This window comes from Aotus nancymaae, unplaced genomic scaffold, assembly GCF_030222135.1.
Source record: "Aotus nancymaae isolate 86718 unplaced genomic scaffold, 86718_ANA_hifiasm-v0.15.2.pri h1tg000041l, whole genome shotgun sequence".
In the NCBI taxonomy this organism is placed as follows: domain Eukaryota; kingdom Metazoa; phylum Chordata; class Mammalia; order Primates; family Aotidae; genus Aotus; species Aotus nancymaae.
Genome location: NW_026988455.1, coordinates 44,184,192 through 44,210,778, shown reverse-complemented (window position 1 = coordinate 44,210,778; position 26,587 = coordinate 44,184,192). Strand labels below are relative to the sequence as shown.

Here is a 26,587-nt window from a genome sequence, read left to right as displayed (position 1 = left end):
CTTCTACCAGCCAAACAGATGCAGGCTAAGGTTGATCTGTTGGTACTATACCAACGGCAAAACTGGAAAAGGCAATGGGAGGTGATCATCTCGTCTTCTGCTGGCTGAGTAATTGGACTTAAAAAAAAAAAAAACAGTACCGTTGGCCTATATTTGTCATTTTTCAGAATACAAGAAATAAATTGCTATATTGGATTTAACACTGACCAGTAAAGGAAGAATGACTTCATGGTGTGAAAAATGGAGGAGCCTTTGATGACAGTGGTCCTGATCTCATAGAAGTTTTTTTTTTTTTTTAACAAAGTTTTTATGTGAGAACATGTTTAGATTTAGAGAACTATTATAAATGTATTGAGAGAATTATCATATACCCTCATGCCTCATGCCAGTTTCCCCTATCTTTATCCTATAGTACTGTTAATACTTTATTCAGATTTGCTGTTTTCCTTTAATGTCCTTTTTTTTTTTTTTGGTGGTTGTTCCAGAATCCCATCTGGAATACCACATTATATTTATCATCAGAGTTGTCAGGTCTATTTAGGCTCTTCTTGGCTGTGACAGTTTCACAGATTTTCCTTGGTTTTGATGACCTTGACAGTTTTGAGAATTACTGTCAGGTGTTTTGTGAGAAAGTCCCTCGCTTGGGATTTGTCCCATGTTTTTCTCATCATTAGACTGGAGTAATGTACACTGGATTGCTTGGGGGACCACATCACATCATATCAAAGGTGATACTATTAATATGACTGATCACTGTTGATGCTGATCTTAATCATCTGGCTGAAGTAGTATTTGTCAGGTTTCTCCACTGTAAAGTTGTTCTTTTTATTCCCTTTTTATACAGTAATCTTTGGAAGCAAGTCACTCTTTCCAGCCCACATAGGAGTGGAGTATCCTTTAGGGTGGAGTATCTATCAAAATTATGTGCAGTTATTCTGCATGAAAAATTTATTCTTCCCATTTATTTACTCATTCAGTCATTTATGTCGTTATGGACTCGTGTATTTTATGCTCTGAGTTATAATACAAATACGACTTCATTTTCTGCTCATGTTGTTCCAGCTTTAGATCCTTTTTGCCTCCTCCTGCAGTTGACTCCTGTAACCCTTGACATACCCTTGTCATTTTGGGGCTTTGTTTGCTTTCTGACTTGCATTTTAGCACCTTCTTACTTTCTGGCACTACAAGATGCTCTGAGCTCACTTGGTATATTTCCTGTCTCAGATCTCTCAGAATGTGTAACTATGAAGAACAGAACTCTGCTCAAAGACATATTACTAGGACTTTAGGAGAGCAGATTTAAAAACATTTAATGAAAATAAATAAGATCTCACAGCTTTTTACGGTTATGTAATTCAAAAGGGAAGAGAGTTTCTGGAAAGTGAAATCCTGATTACACAAATATGGTGAAACTTCATGAGAGATATGGGGAGACAGAATCTAAAGGAACCTGTGTGGCTGCACAGGATGCTTTATGGTTAATTTATATTTTAGAAAGACATGCACAGAGATGAAGAAGGACTTATGATTGAACTAAGTTTGTAAAAATATCACCAAGTTGCTTAGCTGCTGATTTGTTAAAACAGTTGTATGACTCTACTACATGAAGGCATTTGGCTCACCTGTAAACCAGCTGTGTTAGAATGGGTGCTCTTGTCACTTCTCCGAAGTCACCTCTGGTCATCATTCATTTACTCAATGAATTTTCACTTGTCCACTGTGTGGTAGTTACATTTGCCACAATTCATCAACTGATTTTGATATAGTACTGATAAATCTTTATTCAGGTTTGCTGTTTTCCTTTAATGTCCTTTTTTTTTTTTTTTTTTGGTGGTCGTTGTTGTTCCAGGATCCCATCTGGAATACCACATTATATTTGTCATCAGAGTTGTCAGGTCTATTTAGGCTCCTTTTGGTTGTAACAGTTTCACAGATTTTCCTTGGTTTTGATGACATTGACAGTTTTGAGAATTACTGTCAGGTGTTTTGTTAGAAAGTCCCTCACTTGGGATTTGTCTCATGTTTTTCTCATCATTAGACTGGAGGTTTGTTGTTGTTTTTATAAGACGAAGTCTCACTCTGTTGCCCAAGCTGGAGTGCAATAGCATGATTTTAGCTCACTGCAACCTCCACCTCCTGGGTTCAGGCAATTCCTCTACCTCAGCCTCCCAAGTAGCTGGGATTATAGGCACCCATCACCATGCCCAGCTAATTTTTGTATTTTTAGTAGAGACAGGGTTTCACCATGTTGGCCAGGCTGATCTCAAACTCCTGACCTCAAGTGATGTGCCCACCTTGGCCTCCCAAAGTGCTGGGATTACAGGTGTGAGCCACCACACCTGGCCTACTGTGGTGAATTTTAATGCCCATTATGTGAACTCATTTAGACTCTGGGGATACACCAGTGGTAAATTTTGGAGCTACCAAAATCTGTGTGCTCTTGGAGTTTATATTCTAATTCAGGGCTGTGGGTAACAAATACTTTTTATTTTATTTATTTGTGGGTTTTTTTTTTTTTTTTTTTTTGTCTTGTTCTGTTGCCCAGGTTGGAGTGCAATGGTGCCATCTCAGCTCACCGCAACCTCCACCTTGCAGGTCAAGCTATTCTCATGCCTCAGCCTCCCAAGTAGCTGGGATTACAGGCATGTGCCACCATGCCTGGCTGATTTTTTGTATTTTTAGTAGAGATGGGGTTTAGCCATGTTAGCCAGGCCAGTCTCGAACTCCTGACCTCAAGCGATCCACCTGCCTTGGCCTCCCAAAGTGCTGGGATAACAGGCACGAGCCATCGCGCCCAGCCACAAATAGATATTTTAAATATGACAATAATACATGCTATGGAGAAAGGTAAAGTGGGATAAGGGGTGGGCGACTCTGAGGTGGGGTGATGGGACTGTTATTATACAGCAGTTGAGGAAAGTCCCATTGATAAGGGGGCATTTGAGCAGAGACAAGGAGGGAACAAGGGAATGAGCCATGCACATACCACTAGAAATAGTATTTCAGGCAGAGGAACAGGCAGTACAAGAGCCTGAAGCAGGAGTGGCTTGGAACACTCCAGGAATAGCAGGTTGGTCCATGAGCCTGGAGCGGGGCCAGCCAGGCAGTGAGATAGAGTGAGTGAAGACAAACACGCATGTCTGGGCAGGTGATGTGCTACGCATTCCAGGATGTAATCGCAGAAAGCACGTGTGAGTGGCTGTCGTGGGAGCTGTGCACTGCTGTGGAGTTGGGCCATGGAGGTCCTCGTGAGGTCTTGGTCTTTTTCTTTGAGGAGACGGGAGCCATTGGAGGCTGTTGAGTAGAGGAATAGCTGATCTGATTTCATATTTGAAAAGGACCGCTCTGGCTACTCTGAATGTTGCAGACGTAGAAAGACCAGTTAAAAAGTCTTTTACTCTACTCGTATATTTTAATCTTAATCTATTAAACTTGATCTCTCTGTATGTGTATTTCACATGCAGTAATTGTGTCCATACAGTTTTGCCAACTGTATATTTTAACATTTTTCTTCTGTTGCTCTGTAGTCTTCAGGTTTATAACATTCAGTGGCTGCATAATAGTTTGTGTATTAGTCTCTTGCTGCTGGAAAAGCTTACCACAAATGGAATGGCTTAAAAAGATACAAATTTATTATCTCACAGTTCTGGAGGTCAGAGTCCTAAAATCAAGGTGTTGGCAGAGCTGCACTGCTGGAGGCTCTGGAGGAGAATCCATTTCCTTGCTTCTTCCAGCTTCTAGAATCTACCCTCACTCCTTGACTCATGGCCCCTTGCTCCATCTGTAAAGCCAGCAGCATCTTCCAACTTCACCTACCCCTCTGCCTCTGCTTCAGTCACGACGTCTCTTCTGACCCCCCATCTCCCTCTTCTACACACTTCTGTGATTACATTGGGTCCATTTAGATAATCCAGAATAATCTCCCTATTTTGAGATACTTAATTTAATCACATCTAGAATATTCCTTTTCATGTAAAGTAGTATATTCACGAGTTCTGTGGATTACGATGTGGACATCTTTGGGGCCATTATTCAACCTACCACAGCTGATGTTTTATAGTTTACTTAACCATTTCCATTGTTGGATACTTAGAAGGCATCCGGTTTGGGGCCATTTTGACATTCCTGTACTTCCTATGTTTGTATACTTTGACCTTCTTTTCTTTCAGATTGTGTCTCTTAAGATAAATATCCAAGTTTAGGTTCCCTGCAACAAAGAGCAGGAACATCTTATGCATGCTCTCCAAATACAGTTAAATTATTGGTAAATAAAGGAGGATGTCCATTTCCCTACGACCTCAGCAGGTTGGCTTTCTGTCACTTCCAGGTTTGTTTTCAGTTTGTTACAAAGTGACATTTTATTGGCGTGTTTATTTTATTTCCTTTCTGGCTAGGTTAAATCTCTTTGGAGTGTGCGTGGGGCCATTTGTGTCATTTGCATTTTGAGAATAGCGTTATGTTTATTTTGCTTTTTAGTTGTATCTGGAGCTAGAAGAATGGAGACAGGATTAGACTATTGCTTAAGCAAAGGCATAAGCCTGCATGAGGAGACGACATATGCAGAACTATGTTGCTTTCAATTCTCCATCAAAGGAAATGATTTCTGAAATGAAAAGGGTGTTACTAAAAGGGATTCGGATGACAATGAAAGAAAATCCAGGTAATTTGAATACATTTACACCTCTAGGGCACACTGGATTGTATCTCAGGGTTAGCAGCGTTGAAGGAGTCAGCAGACATCATCTCTGAGCCATTGCCAGTGATCATTGAATGAACTTGGAGAGTGGCAGAGATTCCAGAAGATCAGAGATATGCAGATGTTATTCTGTATAGCTTTTGACATAGCTGAATTCCTAAAACTTTCAATGTATGAAATGCACCCTTGCAAAATTTCTGAACTATCATCATATAAATTATTTAGGAGTCCAGAGAAGAGATTGTACTGATCCTTAGGAACCAGCATAAATCTACTAATGTGTAGTGACCAATTATCACATTTTCTTTTATAAAAGAGGCTTTTATATTGGAAGATAATGCCAAGGACATCAAAGCATTTGACAAATATGTCTCACAGGTCTCCTTAAGCACATAATGGAGAGATGTTGGAGCATGACAGAATAATGCAGTAAATTCATAGCTGATTCTATTCATTTGCCATAACATAGGTAATGACTGAGTGTTCCTCGACCTGGAAAGTGGTTTCCAGTTGCAGGTACTTAGGGTTTTTCTTATATGGCTGATGACATAAACCTATAGAATAAATCTTCATAATATAATCTATGACAATAGGCCAACACCAACTAGATACATTTAACAAAAATAATGAGAACTTGTAAAATTGAAACTGTATTTAGAATTGAAACAACAGTTGATCTTCTTTATTTTTGACCTACTTGAATTTCACCAATTAGGAATAAAAACAATAGTACTTGTGCAGTGAAAATGACTTTTAAGGTTAATTTGTGTGCGGTAGGGGAATTCTAGGTCCACCTACGTGTGGTTGCTGTGAGAGCATGCGATAATAAAGAATTGCTGGACTGAGAGGAAAAGATGTGAGTACTGTTCCTGTCACCACCATAAACTAGTTGTCGTCTTCAGCCAGCGGTTGGCATCACCTTTCTTGGGATGTGTATTCTTATCTGAAAGCTGGGGATGGCGAGGGGTGGGGTGAAGTTATCACTTTGCCCCATTCCTGCTCTCATGTGCTATCAGGCAGCACAACTTCATTCTCATGGCCCTCGGCGAGTTTGGCCAAATTTCTAGACTTTTTAATGGACCCTTCCAGATATTTCTAGCTTAAACAGACCCTTTCAGGCCCTCTCTGAGAAAAGGCCCCTTTTTTTTTAATCTGCAAGTTCCTTCAGATCACCCTTTTTCAGGATCATATTAAACCATCCACATTTTCAACACTTCAATCAAGTTTCAAACAGTGTACTTGAGCCCACTCTGATCTCAGGAAGGCTAACATTTTTTTTCCCCTTTGGGCTCAGGCCCATGCCTTGATATTTCCGGACGAGCCTATAGCCTCTTCTTCACCAGCCCAAAGAGTTCTCCATGGCTTTACCATGCGGTCCAGCCTCCAGTTTCTCCATGCTCCGTCAGCCTTCCCTGAACAGTCCTGGCCCGCATCAGCATTTGATCATCAACTGTTTCTCTAGCTTCCTCTCCATCACCACTGTTTTGATTCCATCATAATCTTTATGATCATTTAATTTTGAATTTCTAAACTTCGTTTTGTTTTCCTATTTCGTATCTTCATGTTATCATTTGTGAAGGAGTTGAAACTATTTAATGTGCCTCAATTTACTCTTGCTTCATCTGTTTCCCCTCTTATCACTCCTGAAATATCATCAACTCTTTTTATTTTCTGCTTTTATAAGATACAACATTTGTACATCTTCATACAATCTACCCTTTGGCTTATTCTGTCTATATACTTAGATTAAGCTCTCAGAGTTGAAGGTCTTTGAGCAATATGGTAGTATAGTTCTTGACCCATTTTGGGTACTTTATTTTGACTGACAAAGACAAGAGGCCACTTTAGCCTATTATATTCTTTCCTTAAAACTTTAAAATATTCGGCCGGGCACGGTGGCTCACGCCTGTAATCCCAGCACTTTGGGAGGCTGAAGTGGGTGGATCACGAAGTCTAGAGTTCGAGACCATCCTGGCCAAAATGGTGAAACTCCATCTCTACTAAAAATACAAAAATTAGCTGGGTGTGGTAGCATGCACCTGTAGTCCCAGCCAGTTGGGAGGCTGAGGCAGGAGAATCGCTTGAACCCGGGAGACCAAGGTTGCAGTGAGCTGAGATCGCACCAGTGCACTCCAGCCTGGCGACAGAGCGAGACTCCTTCTCAAAAAACAACAACAACAACAAAAATACTTTAAAATATTTAAGAAGTCAGCATTTATATTTAAGCATATAAATTTCAGCCTCCTTCTTAGGCTTATTATACTTAATACCAGTATAATTTTGGTTGGAGGAATATTTTGCAGCCTGTGACATCTCAGATTGCAATACTTCCCAACCTGCTGTTTCCTGCACTTCTCTTTTAGCTCCTTACATTGAGAATTCTCCCCAGGCAGCATGTTCATGCTTTCAGCGCTCATTTCAGGCACTTTCTGCTCTGCTGTGCCTATGCATGCTTGAGGCTTTGCCCTAAGCTCATGTGACCTGCACAGCTAATTTCAGGTTCTCAGTCTAGGCTTATTACTGTTGAACCCAAGAGAATGATGTCTTGCCCAGACTCCTGCACGCTCTCTGCCAGCCAAAGGTACATCCTGGGGTCATGTATTATGCTCCTGGTTAGCACGTTGGGCAGGAAACGAGCTATCCACTGTGGCTGTGACCAGGTATAGAGTCTCTTTGCTTATCTGAAAAACAGTTCTTCGACTTTACCGCCTGTCGCCAGTCCTTCCCTGCTACTGTGTCCTTGGTAGGCCAGCTCCCCACCCTTTACTTAGAAAGCTTTCCCAATCTCTACCAGTAAGATAAATGGAGCAAAACAGCAAGCTGCTTCTGTGTGGCTCAAGGCTCTGCTATACATGTGTTTGTATCGAATGTCTGAATTTTCTCCCTGAAGAAATGGAAGATCTTGGGACAGATCTTTTGGTGAGATTTAGATGTTACATAGCTCCTAACAAGGCTTTTTATTTATAAATGGAAGTACTTAAAGCCTTTAGGACATGGATGCTTTCAGAAAGGTTTCTAGTTTATCTGATTTCTGTACATGCTTTTGGGCTGACTAGATGTTAAGTAGTTCTAATACAGTATGATACAATGGATTGGAGGTTAAGTGGCTGTTACAGGTGTAGTTCACAATGGTAGAAGACGGAAATGACCTGTGTCTTCTCTGTAATCACAGATACCTAGCATAAGGACAAAGGTGCTTTTTAATATGTTTTTATCATACAGCTCTCTGAAAGTGGGCTTCTATGCAATGCAGGCGTTCAAACTTCCTAACTAGGACTCTGGTTCAGTAGCTCTGATGAAATCACTGGAGCTCCCTTAGCAACTGAATTGTTTGCATGTCATAAAATCATGATATCCTTCTAAGGCAAATATTTATTTAGTGAGAGATGTAGGTGTGCACAGTTAAGGCTTGTGCCTTCCTCACGGTGTATTTCCTTATGAAGTTCATTAGTCTCTGACTCTAGGCAACGTGATATTGCAGGAGTGGCACAGACCATAAATGTCACAAGATCTGAGTTCAAGCCATGGTGTAGCTAATTATCCTTGAGTTGTAGGACTTCAGGCTCAGAAGCCACTCGGTGTGCCAGAGGTGTTTTACCTGTAAGCCTGAGAGAGATTGGGGTAAGTTTTAGATAGGGTCATTTCTAAGGACTCTTTTAGCTTCACAATCTCAAATTAGTATTTCTAAATGCCATTTTACCCACTTTGATATAATTGCTTGCCCATTTAACCAAACTTAGAAAATGCAGAAAATTATGAAGAAAAAAATATATGCTCTTTCCTTCCCTAACACAGATAAAATCATTGTTCATGTTCTGGAATATTAGCTTCCTTTTGTTCTGAGCAGTTATATCTAAGAATGCCTAAAACAGTATCTGTACATAAATTCAAAAATTGGAATCATTTTCCTGGGGCACCTCTTTCATAAAATGAGTTTTGTTTCACTTAACATTATCCCATGTCATCTAATTAGGACTTAGAGTTTTTATCCAAAACTAGATTTCCTTGGTCACTTCTGCAGTTTCTTTGGAATTTTCCATATTGAAGACAATGTTATAGGCATTTGCCAAATTAAGCATGCTTGGCTTGTGAATGTACTGTAAGTACAGTGAGTTGATTCCATTCCAGAGAACAAGTGGTAGAAATATCCCAGAGCACTCTGCCTTCTTACAGCAACATGGCCAGGGGTCAAGGAGGAGGATGAGGGATGACCCCTAAAACATGACATTAGCCTGTGATGTAACAGTTTCTCCAGTTGTCTCAAAAGCCCACCAATCCATTGGGGAATGACCTCCAGAAATAGCTTTGCTTGTGCACAACCAGATGAGATGGGGCTGACTCTGAGCAAAGGGATAAAGAAGGGAAACTTGGTAAGCAAGCCTTTTCTTTCTGTTCTCCGCCTCCCTCCTCTACCCTACCTCTTCCTCTCTTTGGCATTTCTCTTCACCCTCCCTAGCACCCCAGTTATCACTTTCTCCTCCATGGGCCTGCTGCATTTTGTTCATGCTGCTGATAGAGTCCTTATCTCATATTACTAATTGGAAAATTTGGGAGGCAGTTGTTGGGGGTGGGGAGAAGCAGGGTAGATTATCATGGCCTTACTCATAAGAAATTTATGTTGTCACCTCCATATGAGTTCAGCATTGGAAGGAAATCTTAGCTAAGGTTAGAACAACACGTTAAGCTGAAATATTACTGAACATTTAAAAATTATTTTCCACTATTGTAACTCAGTGTCTCCTGAGATAACAGGTTATGTTAGGGTTTATGTAGAAGCTACTCTTTCTTTGGAAGTGTGTTAGAAAATTACCATATGGATAATAATTAAAATGTTCTTCCTTAAGTGTTTTGAGAAACAGGAGTCAAATATCAGCCCGTGTCCCCGCCACCTCAAGGGACTGAGATGGCTCTCTGGGTGGCTCATCTGAAGCCCCTCATATCAGCAACTTACTCAAAAATGGCTCAGGATGAAAGGTCTTTGTACTATACTGGTAATTTTTCTAAACATTTGAAATTGTCTTAAAATTATAAAAGAAGCAGATTTATACACACACACACACACACACACACACACACACACACTAAACATGTAGATACATATTTTAAAAACATGAGGATATGTGTCATACTATACAAAGCCTATAACCTGAGTTTTTCACTTAATAGTATGTTATAAACATCATTGTATTAATAATATATGCAGTCTGTTTAACCATTTTTAAAAGCAAATATGCTTCATTGTAGGTGTATACTTTAATTAACCAAGCTTCAAGAAAAAATTATTTTCCGCTATTATTTGTTTGCTCGCATGGGTTTTCAGTGACAACATGAGTTATATTGGTTTTGGTGGCCTTGCTGGGAAGTTAAACACCAGAGAGCCTATATTAAGCAATCCTACGTTTAGTGGGAAGTTTTACTACGTCACTACATGTACTGCAAGGTCAACTAGTTTCTGATTCTAAAGTTCTATGATTTGTAGCATTGTTTTCGTGGGAAAGAACTACAGCTGAGTTTTGGAACTCAGCTCCTTTGAGAGTTGTGGACCACTCAGACACAAAATTATCTTTAAATATACAGGTAGGTGTATGTAATTTGTGTTATATTTAGATAATAATAATAAAACTCACCGCCATTTGAGCCCTTATTATGTGTCAAGGGCTATAAGAAGAGCCTTCATACATTCACTTGTTCCCCTCTTCACCATGATTCTTTGAGGTAGGCTTTATTATCTCCATTTTATAGATGAGGAAGCTGAGGCCCAGCAGAGCTGAGACGTTACTGCAGAGCCATCCAACCCCATCCTGTGACCTTTCTCTGGTGTCTGATACCTCTCAGTGTTGGGTTTGAGATTCTTTTCTCTTTCTGCTTCAGCTCCAAAGGTCCTTCTAGGAGAGAGGTGAAAGGTAATTCTTTTGAAAATACGTCTTAAAGCAGTATTATTCCGTTTTAGAGACCCATTGATTCCCTTTGATGGAGCCCAGTACCGTGCTGGATCTTTGCTGTTTCTGAGTGGTGTGAATGGGCAGCTGATATGGGCGGCCTCAGGGGCCTATAGAAAGAGGTGCCCCAGGAAAATCTGACACAAAAGAACTAACTGACTGCAAGATTCAGATAAACATACTCAAAATGGTCTGAAATAGAGTGGTCAACAGTGATGGATAGCAGGTCTCTCTCTTTTTAAAAACAGATTTAATTATAGTATTCACACAAATCTCACTTAAAATAGGAGCCAGCATGTTCATTTGTTCACTCACTCATCAACTATCAGACTTTGAATGAACCCTCTTTTGTACCAGATTTTGTCCTAGGCCCCAGGAGGGTACGAAAGTGGATGAGACATAGTCCCTGCCTTCAAGGAGCTCAGAACCTAGTGGGGAGCAGGCCCAGAAACCTTCAGATCCTCTGTTGTTCATTTGAAAAAGAGCCCAAATACCAAAATTTTTAATTTTTGAAACAGGGTTGTTGCTCTGTTGCCCAGGCTAGCGTGGTGCAAATATAGCTCATTGCAGCCTCAACCTTCCGGGCTCAAGCAATCCTCCTGCCTCAGCCTCCCGAGTAGCTGGGACTACGTTTGCACGCCACCATGCCTGGCTAATTTTTAAAGTTTTTATTTTAGTGTGAAGTTGGGGGTTCGCTGTGTTGCCCAGGCTGGTTTAAAACTCCTGGGCTCGAACATCCAGCCTCAGCCTTCCGAACTGTTGGGATTACAGGCGTGAGCCAGACTTGGCCCAAAGTGTCTTTTAATGTCAGTTTTGAATGCGCTTTCCTAAGAACTGTATGTGTGAGTGGGGAGAAATCCCTTTCGGGTGGTGTAGATTTGGTGAGCAGTGTTTCCAATATCAGAAAGACGTGGTCACTGTATGCTGATTTACTAAAACCCCCGGCATAGCAGGATGATGTGGCTGTTCACTTTTCCACATTTGTTTAGCCAAAGTGCCAGTTCATTGAAGATGAGTTCCCTGTCATGTTTTACTGCCCTGCATGTTAAGATTTGCTTTTCATGACACATAAGACAATGGGAGATTGAATGGGTGGAGTTTAAGAGGCCCCTGTCCTTCCATTGATACTTCTTGTTTCCTGCTGAGTATGGGTTGAGGCTCTGGTCTTCTCAGCTGGGTGCCAGGTAAGTGTGCTGGGAATCCTGTTAGGGTGACATCTAAGGAGAAGACTCAGAAGGCACAATATTGGGAACTTGTTTCAGGAGGATCAGAGCTGAGCTTGGTGGCGGTTCCCGGTGATAGGGATTCCTTCCTGAAACACATTTGTCTTCCTGAAAAGGGAGGAAGGTGTAAGAACGAGAATCACTGATGTAGGCAGGAGGTCCATAGCCTCAGTTGCCATAGTTACTGAAGGCTCCGCATGGCCTGGCCAAGGGTGTACAATGTTACAAGGTGAACCCACAAACCGCAGTGGTCTTCATCCTCAAGCTGGGGCATGCTGGGCCTCATTTTTGGAAAGCACATTTTCCATGACATGTGCTAGCACAATGAGGTTTTATGTGTAATCTGCTTAAACAACTAGGTTTCGCGGGAGGCCATCAAAAAACAACTTCATCAAGTCTCCCACTCTTCCATTAAAATTTATTTAGTGGAAAGCATTTCCCCTGTTTTTGGATGAAAACACATCACGTGGCTATTCTGATTCCTCATATATAATAAAAAAGCCCCACTTTAATTTGCCAGATACTTAAAATGTCTAGTATCATGGGATAGTCAAAGCTTCCAACTTCATTCATATGTATAACTGCTCCCCTTGCCCTGGCTAGGGCCTGTTGCAGGGAAAAGGGGCTATGGTTGGAGGCTTTTTCTCTTGCTTACTCAGTAGCTATGACTTCTGTGCTGGGTTTAAGGGCTGGGTGGGGAACAGGAAGGACCGTAGGAAAGTTTGTACTTGGTAGGCGGTATCATAGAAGAGCTCTCTTTGTGTTGTGGGTGTTTACAGTTGATTCTTTCTCTTGGGGGCCCTTTTGTGGGTTCTTTGGAGATATCCTCTCACTTGTCTCTGGGGGCCTCTTCCAGTTTCCTTGGTGGGGCTGCTGCACTCTTCAGCCTAATTGCAGACTCCTTCCACAGTCTCTAGAAAGCCCAGCGATCCATTCGTACTCCTGTCTACTGGGTTCTGTTGCTGCCCCAGTGGCCCTTGTTGGGAATAGCCTAGTGTACAGCCCTGTACATATGCGCATGGTGTAATCCATGGGAAACACTCGCACCTCCTTGTTCCCACCAACTGGGAGAGGACAGGCTGCTCCCAGTGCAGGTCTAGTTTCTTTTGGCTTGTCCGTCAGCATCCAGCCAGCTCTCCAATGCTTCAGATTCCTTAGGCCAAAGTTCCAAACAAGATCACAGCGCCTTCCATATCATAAGAGTCTCACACTTTCCGGGTAGTGCTGTTGAGTCCCTCGCTAGGCTGGAAAGGAGAGAAGCAGGAAGAGGGTACTCTTACCTCTCCCTAAGCTTAGTCCTTTAGGCTAGGACCAGACTGCAGCCTACTTGCTTCAAACACTCTCTCCTTTTAGCCACCAACAAAGAGCCCAACCTACTTGTAGCCTCACCGTAGCTAAGAGGTTTAAGACCAGTGAAAAAAGTTTCGGGCTATGTTCTTTGAAAAACTGCATCTAGGCCTGGCATTTCATTTGGAATCTGGTATCTCATCCATCTTACTAGGTTGACGCATCCCATTTTGACATTCTGTAGTACCTTTTCGGGAAGCAGGGCTTATCCTTAGCTCTTGGAGATGCACACGACACATAGCATAGAAAAGGCTCTCTAGTCTCCTGTCCACTTTGCTCCCGCCTCTTCCTCTCCTGCCCTCTATCCTGCCTCAGGGCCTGTGCTCCCCCTGAATCTTCCACCCAGGAAGCTCCCTCTCTGCTGCCTGCTGCCGCTTTGCGTTGCCAGCTCCTTCTGTTCCTCCTTTAGTAAAGACTTCCCTGCTTAAACCCCACCTAAACAGATCTCCCCTGATTTTCTGTTTTCTTTTACTGTAATTCTCTATTTCCCTCATAGCACATCTTATATTATAGATGATAGTGTTTTTAAATAAGTTATTCAAGCTAATATTTAGCGTCCTTCTCTCACATCAAATGGTAAGCCCCATAAAGGAAAATCCAATGTTTTATTCGGTAATAGAAACCTAACCAGTGCTCACTAAATATATGTTGAATAAATAAATGAAAGCATGAATTTAAAAGTTATGTTTGTTTAAGCTGTTCTTTCCCAAATGTCTCTCTTCTTTTGTGTTAACTCTTTTTTTTTTTTTTTGAGACAGTGTCTTGCTCGTCGCCCGTGGTGGAGTGCAGTGGTGTGATCTCAGCTCACTGCAACCTCCATCTCCTGGGTTCCAGCTGCTCTTGTGCCTCAGCCTCCTGAGTAGCTGGGACAACAGGCATGCGTCACCATGCCTGGCTAATTTTTGTATTTTTAGTAGAGACGGGGTTTTGCTGTGTTGGCCAGGCTGATCTTGAACTTCTAGCCTCAAGTGGTCCCCCCACCTTGGCCTCCCAAAGTGTGTTTACTCTTAACATACAGATACTTAGTTATATGGTATACACAGAGTTTAGGAAGTGCTGACACAAGGCTTAATTTTTGGTATATTTTTCTGTTCATTATCTTCCCTCACCCATTCCCTCCTCTCTCTGTCTCACGTTCTTTTTCCCTCTGGCTCTTTTTCTCTCACTCTCTTCTAACAAGAACTTAGTTTGAGGCAAGCGGAGCAGAGGCACCACCCCACTTTACAGATACCCACACTAAGGAAAATTAGCTGTGAGATCACCTAAAGGGTTAATGGCAGGCATGGCCGAGAGCTCAACGCTTCCATCTCTGTTCTGGTCTTGTCCTCTCTCTGCCTCTCCTTCAGTCCTTTGTGTCCAGCTGCCCTCTGCCCTTGCAGCAAGGCCTGGCTTACCACCTCCAGATCATACCGAGGCAGCAGCAGCCTGGCCTCAAGCTAGAATGGAAAGACTAGTTCCCAGACCAGAATCTGTCTTGCATGGTACACAGCAAGGGAAATTCTCTTCAAGATGCAGCCCATGAAAGCAGCATGTTTACAGGTAGTAGATCCCCAAAGCTGTCATAGCCTCCCCCCACCTCCACACCCCGGACCCATCCCTGCCCTCAGCCCACACAGTTGGGGGTTCATAGGCTATGAGAATATCTTTCTCCTTAGGTGGAATAGAAGCTGGATTCTGAAGGAAGGTATTGGTCTTGAACTAGGCTTGACGATCACCTTACCTCTCATTCTTTCCCTGCCTACTCCATAGACGGTCCTAACTCTGGCCACAAGTCAGAGAATTTCACATTCCTTCTTTAACAAGTTTTACTCCATATAAGGCCCTGGAGGCAGTCTAGACTCCCTGGGTGACAACTTGGGTGTACTTGCTTCAGGTGGAGGAGGAGGCTTATCTCATATGTGCACATTCTTCTGGTGTGTCCTATCTGGTTATTATCAAATCGAAACTGCAGTAGTTGACGTTTGTTGCTTAATTACTGTCTGTTGATTGTAAAATAACAGACCACCAATTTTGTGGGTTAGTTATTACTGCCATATCGTTATAAAGTGCACGCTGTAACATGGCAATGTTTTCCTTTATGCTGTCTTTTTGATGAGTATTGTTATTTACGCTAATAATGCCTTGCATTTGAAATACGCTTCAGCGTTAACACAGCACTTTGATTTTATTATCTCATCTGGCTCTGTTATAAGGAAATGCAAGCAGACAACTAATTTTAGGAGAGTGGGAGGTAAAATTTTTATTCTAGATATTATTTACTATAAACTTTGGCATAATATAACTTTTTTTTACAGTAAGTATTTATTACTTTAGTTAAAAAATTAGAAGTGAATTTTAAAATTGTGTTATTTGCTGTTTTTCTACACCTTGTTATAATCCAAAAAGTAGAATACTAGAAGACATATTCAGTCCAGGATCATATAAAATCATAATATCTTAGTTAGAAGCCACTACTCTAGAATTTGATCCATAATATGGCTTAACACTACATTGTAAGGAAATGGGTTGACCACCCCAGAGTTTTCTTAACATAGAGGCCTCATTTAGGTATTTATTTAGGTAAAACTCATAGAACATAAAATTAACCATTTTACTATAAAAAATGGAGGTGACCGTTATCTCTATCTAGTTCCAAGATACTTTCACCATTCCAAAATAAAATCCCATCCTCAGTAAGCAGTCACTCCTCATTCCCTAGTCCCTGTAGCCTGAGGCCACCCCAATCTACTTTCTGTTTCTGTGGATTTAACTGCTCTGGGTAGTTCACATAAAAGGAATCACACAGTCTGTGTCATTTTGTGCTTGGCTTCTTTCACTTAGTGTAATATTTTAAGGTTCATCTACATTGTGACATGTGTCAGTGCTTTATTCCTTTTTAGAGCTGAATGCCCAATATTTTTAACATCAAAACATTTCTGGGATTATGGAAACTCCAGCCCCCAGAGACACACAGGCCCACCGTATCCTTCCCTCCACTGGCAATAACTTCCTCTCACAGAAAGTGTGGGATTTTAGTCCATAATAAAGTACAAATGCTAAAGAAGCACGTGCATGTATAGCTGTAATTTGCTGCATTTTACTTTAAACTCAGAAAGAAGGTTCTAGACAGTTCTATGCAAAGATTACCGGTGATTGCATTCTTCAGACACTCATATTACGAAAGTTTGTGCCATCATGATTTTTACAGACAGTACTTAGAATACTCCTGGATTTGTAGTTTTCCTGTAGTAGGCCCTACTCGGAGGCTGGGTTTCAGATTTGTTTTTTTCTTTTGAGACAGAGTTTCTCTCTTGTTGCCCAGGCTGGAGCAATCGTGGCTTACTGCAGCTTCTGCCTCCCAGGTTGAAGCAATTCTCCTGTCTCAGCCTCCTGAGTAGCTGGGATTACAGGCATGTGCCACCATGCCCGGCTAATTTTTTTTTTTTTTGTATTTTAGTAGATACCAGGTTGGTCAGACTGGTCTCAGAACTCCCAACCTCAGGTGATCCACCCACCTCAGCCTCCCATTTGAGGTCACAAGTTCAAGACCAGCCTGGTCAATATGATGAGACCTCCTCTCTTATTAAAAATAGAAAAATTAGCCAGGTGTGGTGGTGTGCACCTGTAATCCCACCTATGCAGGAGGATGAGGCGGGAGAATGGCTTGAACCCAGGAGGTGGAGGTTGCAGTGAGCCAAGATCATGCCTCTGCACTTCATCCTGAACAGTAAAGCCAGGATCCCTCTCAAAAAAAAAAAAAAAATGCACGTATGTTTTGAAATTAAACGTCCTTCCTTCATTGCCCTCCTCTCTTGCCTTTCAGCTCCCCAGTGCTGTGCCTAAGAGTTGAGGTATCATGGCTAAATTTGTATGCGTATATTGCCTGTCAGTTATGCTAACTCACTGAACTCTTTATCTAATTCCCTGGATAAGCTGTAACAACAAGCAAAACCCCTTCCATCTGTCAGTGATAGTTCTATTATTCCATAATTACAGCTTTCTCCTTGGTGACATAGCTGTTGCATTCACTTATGAATGTGTCAGTATCTCCATTCAAATGTGTGAAATATTTAGCAGTGTTTAGCAGGTTTTGGTGAAATGTTAGAATGTGATTTGAATAGATACCATCATATACTTTTGCAAGGAAGAGGAACGTACTCCAGCTGTAACCCAGGTCACTATATCTCTAAAACACAGGAGACACAGCGGTGAATAAAATGAAGATCCCTGTTCTCAATGAGTTTGCATTCTAGCACGCTAGAATAATTATATGCACAATCAATTCGTAAATGGTATAGTGTTTAGATAGTGATAAGACTATGGAAAAACAGCAGTTTAGGGAAGGGGATTGGGAGTGCTGAAGGTGGCACAAGGAGGCAGGTTGTGACGTTAAATGGAGGGGACAGTTTTTAATCCTTTCATGGGAATAATGAAAATATCTTTGACATGGATTGAAATGAGTGTTTGTTGGTGCACCTCAGCTGATGACTAATGGTTGGAATTCCTAAGTCTTTCAACGGTGGTGAACCTTTTGCTCTTTCCCCACAGACTGCCTGGGAGTGCCTTTCAAAGTTAAGCCTTGTGGCTTTGGTTTATTTCAGCTGCTGTGGGAATTCTTTATAGAAACGATTCAGGGATCATAATTGGCAATGTGGTCTCAGGGAAGAAGTATGTCTGGTAGATAAGACAAGAAGTTTGTACATCAGATAAACCTTCTTTTAAGTTCTGGTTCTCCAAATGTGAAGTGGATGACTTTGAGCAAGTCATTTAACCTTTAAGCCTCAGTATCGTTATAACTGTTGTAAAGTTCAAATGAAATAATGTGTACAAAGCACCTAGACCTGGGTCAAGGGCATAGGAAATTCTCAGAAAACGTTGGTAGTTGTAATTTTATGATTAGCATAAAAGAATATTTTAAGGTACTATGTAAACCTTCATGGCAATTGTCATTTCTTTCTGAAGCATACCTATAATTATCAGCTTTTCATAGGCAAACATTTCTTGCATAAACCTTGCCTGTCAAAGAGGGGTCTGCACAGAGAACCTATGAATTCATCTCTTGTGAGCTTGGGCTTGGACACTCTTTGAATACTCTATACAAGCAAGCTTTCACAAAGAGAGACTGAGATGAGAGAACAGAGGCAGAGTGTAGTTCAGGTAAAAAAAGGCCAGCTACTAAAAATGCAGTTTTGTAATTAGTTCTTGTGGATGACTCCAGATACTGACTTTTCTGGGTAATTACATGGCCCTTCATTTTGTTGGTAGTGATTTACACAGGCCCTTGTTAAATGATTTTGGAATAGAATGAGTTGCCCAGTCATGGTGAGTGAATTAAGAAATTCCTCAAAGAGTCAGGGGCTTCATTGGGAAATGGTTAAGATCAATGATGGAGCACACGTGGAATGCACTGCTACACTGCAAAGGAAGTTTGGGAACTAGTAGAAGAGGCAGTTACACAACGTTGTGAACATACCAAATGTTTACTTTAAAATGTTTAGTTTTATGTTACGTGAATTCAGATAATAAAATTTTCTTGAAAATGAATTTCTGACAGTGCTAGAACTCAAGCTCAGATTCCCTATATTCCTATCTAATTATTTGAAAGAATTGTTAAAGAATATAATAGTCCTTAACATTTTATATATATGGAATAACTTTATAAAAGTATTAAAGGTTTTATATTTCAGTATATTCAACACACCTGTTTGCTCGTTTATAAAATTCAGTTCTTCCAGCTCTAAAATTTTTTGGTAATAGATTGATTATACAAGTAGAGGCCAAAGATACATCCCCACAGTATCTACTAAGGTATCTTGCCCATAGTAGGTGCCTGATAAATGTTCACTGAATTGTATGTGGGCTGGTTTCTGAGTTGCCCGTAACATTATACATTAATGCAAGTGGGGTTGAACTGCATAGTGTTAGAGATCTTCAAGTTCACTTGCTTTCAGATGAGCAACAAGGCTGGGACGTTACGTCACTCACATAGTGTAAGGGTCGGATATTGCTTTTTAACTTAACATTTGTAGAAACATGCATAGGTAATTATTCAGCCATAGCCATTGGAATATGCTTTGGTTTTTCTTTTTTTCTTCATTTCTTTTTCTTTCTTTCCCCTCCCGTGCTGTTTCCCTTGCTCCTCTTCTTTCTTTTCTTTCTCTTTTTTTGTTTTAGATTTAGGCCACCTGATAATGCAGAAAAATCATGTTTCTAGGGGACTACAAAGCCCAGATTTTCTCTGTCTTTTGCCAGGAGTTACCAATGTATGCGCTAGCCTGTCTTCTCTGCATTTTCCTACCTCGTCTGTTACAAGAGAAGGGCAGTGCTTATTTTCAGTGGAGTGCTCTGCTTTTGAAGTTAATTTACAAAATCTCTTTATTGGTTAAAATTTTAACTCACTTTCTGCTATATGATGCAGCTATTTCCTTCAATTTCCTTGTCTTTCAGTTTTGTGAAACTGAGAGATTTAACCTCTGAGATTAGTTGTTGGGTGTAATATTTTTATCTATGATTTTGGCTGTTGGCATGCTGAGATAGCTCTTTTCCATCCCACTGTTACATAAATTGTATCTTACTTTTCTTCTAGTACTTTTGTGGTTCAATTTTTTACATTTAAGTCTTATTGCATCTGAAATTGATTTTTGTATAAAGTGGGAGATGGGGATCTAACTTCATCTTTTCCAGATGAATAGCCAGTTAGCCAAACTGATTTAAGAATCCATCCTTTTATTGTATTAATTTGAAATACCATATTAATCATATGCTGAATTCTAGACTACTTTTTTTTTTTTTAACATTTTAAAGAACAGAATAGGTTTAAATTCCTATAGCTTTATGGCACATTTTGATAACACATTTTGCAATCTAGTTGTGCAAGCCCTATCTGCTTGGTTAAATAAGGTTTCTTTTCTTTTTTTTTTTTTTTTTTTTGAGATTGAGTCTCACTCTGTCACCCAGGCTGGAGTGTGCAGTGGCACAATCTCAGCTCACTGCAACTTCCACCTCCCTGGTTCAAGCGATACTCCCGAAGCAGCCTTCCTACTAGCTAGGACTACAGATGTGCACCACCATGACCAACTAATTTTTTGAATTTTTAGTAGAGATGGGGTTTGCCATGTTGGCCAGGCTAATCTTGAACTCCTGACCTCAGGTAATCCATCTTCCTCGGCCTCCCAAAGTGCTGGGATTACAGGCGTGAGCTATCATGGCTGGCCCTTCTTGAATATTCTTCATGATTGTTCTTCTAGAAGGACATTAGAGTAATTTTGTCAAGTTCTAAACAAAACTGCTAGTGGGATATTTATAGTAACTCCATTGCATTTCTACATTTATTTGAGGAAACATTATCATCTTTGTAATTAAGCTTTAACATTCAGCAGGATGGTGAATCATTTTATTAAGGCTTCTTTTATGTTCCATGATTTTTAAATGTTGGTTCTGTACACCTCTCTTTTGAATGTATTTTGTTTGTGTAGTACTCTGTTTTTCCTTTATGAATGTGAATTTTTACCCCATTGTATTTTTTACCTGGTTCTTTCTAGAAATTAGGGAAGCTAATGATTTTTATAAATTGGCTCTGATCTTATTTTCAGGTGATTCTACTGAATTTTGTCAGTGGATTATCATATCATTTCCAAATAATACTTTTATCTTCCAGTTTACATTATTTACAATTTTTACTGCTTTGGCTAATACTTCTAAGAAAGTTATTAAAATAACAGGGGTCATAGGAGGAATCTTTTTTCTGAGTGTAAAGGGAATGTCACTGGAGTTTCACTATCATAAATGATTTGTGGTTCTCTTCCTACAGTACTCTGGCAGTGCTAGTTTCTTTTTTTCTACAAATAAGATATTTTTGATAACATATAACCTATATGTGATCTTCTTGACATATAGCAGTTGAACTCTGTGAAAATGGCAACTGTATTTACCTGGAATTCTATGACTAAACAGTGACCAATTGATCTAATAAATAAATACATTTTATTGTGCTTCTCTGTCTGCCTTGCTGAACTTTGAAAGATCTGTAAGAAGTAATTTGAAGTGCATTGTAATTGTTAGGAAAGCAGATCAAAAATTCATGTAATCTAAAGCCTTATTTTTTCATGCAGAATTGTCAAGACCTTGGATGTACAGTGTGACTGAGTGGCTGAAGTTTACAGTCATACTTCAAAAAAGAAATGTTTTCCTCTTACTGTTTTCTAACTTTGGAGACTGCTTTCCTAAATAATCTACTTTTATTTTTACTACTGATCTGTGTTTTGGGTTAGCACCATGGCACCTTGAAAGCACATTTATGAGTATATGTCTGCTTACTGATATCACAAGGAGTTTGCAAATATCATAAAAGTATTAGGTGCTAATCTCAAACGAAGATACTAATTCAAACTATATTCATGTACTTTCATAGATACAGACCCTTTTTGTTTCTTACTGCTCCCCCATACAAAGAATAAGTTGCTCTGTATACATAATACAAGATGTTTCCTCCTTAAAATGTGAGAAATACTGAAAAATAGAAGGAATATAAGCCTGTTACTAGGGATAACCACTGTTGGTATTTATAGTTGTTTTGTGTCTGAGTAATTGCTATCACACTACATACTGGTTTGTATAATGTCCTTTTATCTAAACATGACAATCACATGTTTTGCCTAGATGGTGGAGCATTTAAATAAGAAAACTAGACTTATTTAGGCTAGTTGGGCTGTGGGAATCTGAAGTAAGAGGTGACTGTGCAACCTTAGAATAGGGTGAAGCCAGAGATGAATCCCAGGATGAACTCAGTATGGTTCACCCATAGTCTTCAAATAGTCATTGATCCAGGTGTCTTCAGAGAGCCTGAGAAACAATACTTAGAGCATCCTGCCTGACCTCTAGGAAGCTTAAGGTCATCTGAACAAAATACTTTTCTTTCAGCAACTGGGTGGCCTCTGAAAGCTGGCCCCACTTTGGCAACTTTGATCAGTCATCTGGCACTGATTACAGACTATTAACAATGTGGACTTATTCCTGTTGTGCACAAAGAACTGTGTGGAAGAGGAGGCTGGAGAAATTGTCTTATTCCTAAGGCCAAATTCCGGAGACTTTTTAGGGCCTTTGGCCATGTGTTATTTCACATAAATATTTTTTAAGACCCCCCTGTTTGAGAGGTCAACACGTCTCCCTCCATTGTGTAATATTAGTTCTAGAAACTTATAGCAGATCCATTTCCATTTTCAAAGCCAAAAAAGGGAGAGCTTGAATTAGAATTTAATGTGAAGAGTTTGTAAATTGCTTATATTCTTATTTTGTCAGCTTGACACATTTGTGGAAAAAATAGAAGTCTAAAAATGTATAGTAGCTGCTATGCAGGCTGCAGTCTGTGTATTCATTCTGCATTTACGGTTTTTGTTTTACAAGGTCATCTGTAAATTAACAGCCTACCAGCAAACAAAGATAGTATTAAAAAGAGTAATTTTGAACATCTATTTGTCCTAATCATCTTCGCATTTTAATTGATTGAAAATAAAGGGAACTAGAAAAGAATTTTCTTTTATCTTTCACCTTGTTTGAGGATTCTGATAATGTGTACATATGTTATTCTTCTGTCCACATTTCCTCTATCATTTCTTCTTTGCACTAAACAAATATCTTATCTTTTTGCTGATATTTCCATTTGCTTGACTTTCAGTTTAAAATATTTGTATCTCAATCTTTAGAAGAGATTTAGAACAGTGTATTCTGATAGAGAGAAATATAATGAGAGCCACATATGTAATTTTATATTTCATATTACCCATATTTAAAAAGTAAAAAGAAACAAGAAAAACTAATCTTAACGATATATTTTGTTTAACCTAATATATCAAGAATATCATTTCAACATGTAATCAGTTATGAAAAATTATTAATATATTTTCTATTTCTCATTCAGACTAAATCTGCCAAATCCAGTGTATATTTTATGCTTATAGCACATACCACTTTAGACATGCGTTTCATTAAATACTTAATCTTCACTTAGATTTCATAACTTTCATAATTGAAAAGTAGACTCACATTCCCAAGTTGTTCCAACTCAACAGTTTCCCAAGAGCTGAAACCAGCATCAGTTTTTTTACAAGTTTAATTACCATTAAATAAAATTTAAAATTCACCCTGTCAGTTACAGGCAAATACTAAATGGCCGTATGTGGCTAGTAGCTAGTGGCTATAGTATTTGGCAGCACATTTCCAGAATTTGAATTTCCTATTTTAAAAGACAAGATTAGAATTTCAATTAAAAAATTACATTTGTGACATGGAAGGTGGCTTAAAAGAAAGAGGTCGACACTACTGGCCAAGGTAGTAAAACTCAGGAGAAACTTCAGAGACCTAGTTTCATTAAACTTAGCTCTGGTTTATCCTGACTGAAGAGAACTAGGGGACTTCATTGTGATTTTTTTTTTAAAGGCCTTGAAAAATGTGAATTCCTACCTCTTTCTCTCTGAGAGAGTCAGTAGTGGAGGATGCTTGTTTTAGACCTTTGGTTATACTCCTTTTCTCTCTTGTAAATTCTTTACTGTGACTTTCTAAGAATGCTCTGACCATGTGTGGATACTAAGCCCTTTAAATTGTGGCTGAATATGTGATTTTAAAATTATTTTTAATTTAAAAACTGATACTCATTTAGTTATTAGAAAACATTTATATATGTTTGGAGCAACTGGGTGTATGAGTCTACTTTTTCAATTTAGATTTTATGAAATCTAAATATAGTAAGATTCCAGTTCCAGATAAGATGAAGTAAGCACAGTTTACTCTGACTCTCCCACTGAATGCAGCTATAAAACCTGGACAGAATGCATGAAGCAGCTATTTGAGGACCCTGAAAAGTAAATAGTGGCAGGATGATGAAGGGAAATGACCACAATTTGAAGTTCCACCAAATTGACAAAGGAGATGTAAATCTGATTCCTGTTACTTCATTGTGGTCAGAAGTGGAAGTCTCTACCAAGGACTAAACTGAAAGCTAAACTGATGTTGGAAACACAACCCACAGAAAGGGGTTTAGAACTTGAAGCCTGAAGCTATTCAGGACAATTGCCTGCTAAGACAAAAATAGCAACATTCTCAGTAGGATTTAAACAAAACCCAGAGTCTTGTAATAGAGTGTTCCAAATGTCTAGGATACAACCCAAAATTACTTGGCAGATGAAGAACCAGGAAAATTACCAGTTTCTATGGGGAAAGACAATTGACAGAGGCCAATACTGAAATGGTAAAGATGTTTGAATTATCTGACAGACTTTTAAAGCAGCTGTTATAAAAGTGCTGAAAAAGTAAAGACAATCACTTTTGAAACAAAAAGAAATTCTCAGCAAATGAATACATGATATAAAGAAGAACCAAATTAAAATTTTAGATTTTAAAAATGCAATAACCACAATTCTTAAAACTCACTAAGTAGGCTCAACAACTGAATGGAGGTGAAAAGAAAGGCAAGTCAGTGAATTTGCAGAGAGCTCAACAGAAATTGTATAAAATGAACAATAAAGAGAAAAAAGATTGGGAGGAGAGGGGAAGCACAACCTCATGGACTTGTGGAATAATAAAAAAAGATCTAATGTTCATGGCATCAGAGCCCCAGGAAAAGAGGGGAAAAAAGTATGCACTAGAATAAGATTTGAAACAATAATAACTGAATAATTCCAAGATTTGGCATAAAGTTACAAATTCAAGAAGCTCATAAAACCCCAAACATGAACCCAAATAAATCTCACCCAAACATATTATCATCAAACTGCTGAAAACCAAAGACAAGAAAAATCTTTAAAACAGAGGAAAATGATGCACTACCTATAGAGAAACAATGATTTGAATGACTGTGTATTTCTCATCATGGAGAAAGTTACATGACATTTTAAAACTACTAAGAGAAAATAATTGTCAACTCAGAGTTCTATATTCAGTAAAAATATCCTTCAGAAACTTTCAGACATTCTCAGATGAAGGGAAACTAAGAGAATTCATTGCCAGTAGTAGACCTTGTATAAGAAAATTGCTAAAGGAAGTTCTTTAGACAGAAGGGAAATGATGCCAGAAAAGAATTTAGAACATCTGGAATGAAGGCAGCAAAATAGAAATGGTGAATATCTGGTAAATACACTAGACTCATCTTCTTCTCTTTAGTTCTCTAAAATATGCATAATGGTTGAAAGAAAACAAATGTTGTCTGATGAGGTTTTCAGTGACTGCATAAAGCAGGGAGAGTAAGGGGACCTATAGGGTATTAAGATTTTTACATTCCAGTTGAAATGGTAAGATACTCTCAGTAGACTGTTTAAAGTTAAGTACAGCATGTGTATTGTAATCTCTAGGGTAGCCACTTAGAAAACTAGAAAACATGTCAAAAAAAAAATAATAGATTAAACTGGAATACTAAAAAATATACAAATAACCCAAAAGAAGGCAGGAAAGGGGAAACTCAGGAATGAAAAACAGAAGAAACAAACAGAAAACAAGTAATAAAATGGCATCTCTAAATTCAACCAAGTCAGAAAGTACACTAGATATAAATGTTCTAAACACACCAATTAACAGATTGTCAGAATGGATAAATACAATCAATGTTTTCTTTCTTTCTTTTTTTTTTGAGACGGAGTTTCGCTCTTGTTACCCAGGCTGGAGTGCAATGGCGTGATCTCGGCTCACCGCAACCTCCACCTCCTGGGTTCAGGCAATTCTCCTGCTTCAGCCTCCTGAGTAGCTGGGATTACAGGTGTGCACTACCACGCCCAGCTAATTTTTGTATTTTTTAGTAGAGACGGGGTTTTGCCTTGTTGACCAGGATGGTCTCGATCTCTTGACCTCTTGATCCACACGCCCCGGCCTCCCAAAGTGCTGGGATTATAGGTGTGAGCCACCGCACCCGGCCACAATCAGTATTTTCAAAGATAATTTAACACCTGACATGAGATGTGCAGTAAGTATAAACTGCAATTCAAATATTGAAAATTTAATAGAAAATGATATGAAATCTCTTTACTTTTTATATTGATTTTATGCTGAAATGTTTTTGTATACTGAGTTTTAAAATACATTATTAAAATTTCACCTGTTACATTGTATATTTAAAAATATGACTACCAGAAAAATTTAAATTATTTGTATGGTTTATATTAAAATTTTTATCAGACCGCAATCTTCTAACATATACGGCTTTTGTGAAAAATGAACAGAATTTTTTTTTTATTTGAGATGGCGTCTCACTCTGTTGTCCAGGCTGGAGTGCGGTGGCACCATCTCAGCTCACTGCAACCTCCACCTCGTGGGTTCAAGCGATTCTCCTGCCTCAGCCTCCCAAGTAGCTGGGATTACAGGCGCATGCCACCATGTCTGGCTAATTTTTTGTACTTTTAGTAGAGATGAGGTTTCACCGT

At 39.4% G+C, this 26,587-nt stretch overlaps 1 protein-coding gene and 1 long non-coding RNA gene across 5 annotated transcripts in view; one reads left to right on the top strand and one right to left on the bottom strand.

Annotated features, from left to right (window-relative positions):
• The window catches only part of PIP5K1B (phosphatidylinositol-4-phosphate 5-kinase type 1 beta), a 351,464-nt gene that overhangs the window by 30,114 nt on the left and 294,763 nt on the right, over nt 1-26,587 (top strand). The window contains exon 1 of one of the 4 annotated variants that reach the window (XM_064361686.1): nt 7,512-7,615. The exons of 2 other annotated variants lie outside the window; for them this stretch is intronic. The gene's annotated coding sequence lies outside the window, so the exon portion shown is untranslated. Of the gene's footprint in view, nt 1-7,511; nt 7,616-8,302; nt 8,318-26,587 lie in introns of those variants that run through there. One more of the 4 variants, XM_064361687.1, reaches the window with a different exon arrangement.
• Nucleotides 8,068-26,587, bottom strand: part of LOC105718095 (uncharacterized) — a 39,651-nt gene continuing 21,131 nt past the window's right edge. Inside the window, exons 2-3 of the long non-coding RNA XR_001107676.2 lie at nt 10,324-10,581; nt 8,068-8,302 (exon numbers count right to left, since the gene is read on the bottom strand). This is a non-coding gene — a long non-coding RNA (uncharacterized LOC105718095). The remainder of the gene's footprint in view (nt 8,303-10,323; nt 10,582-26,587) is intronic.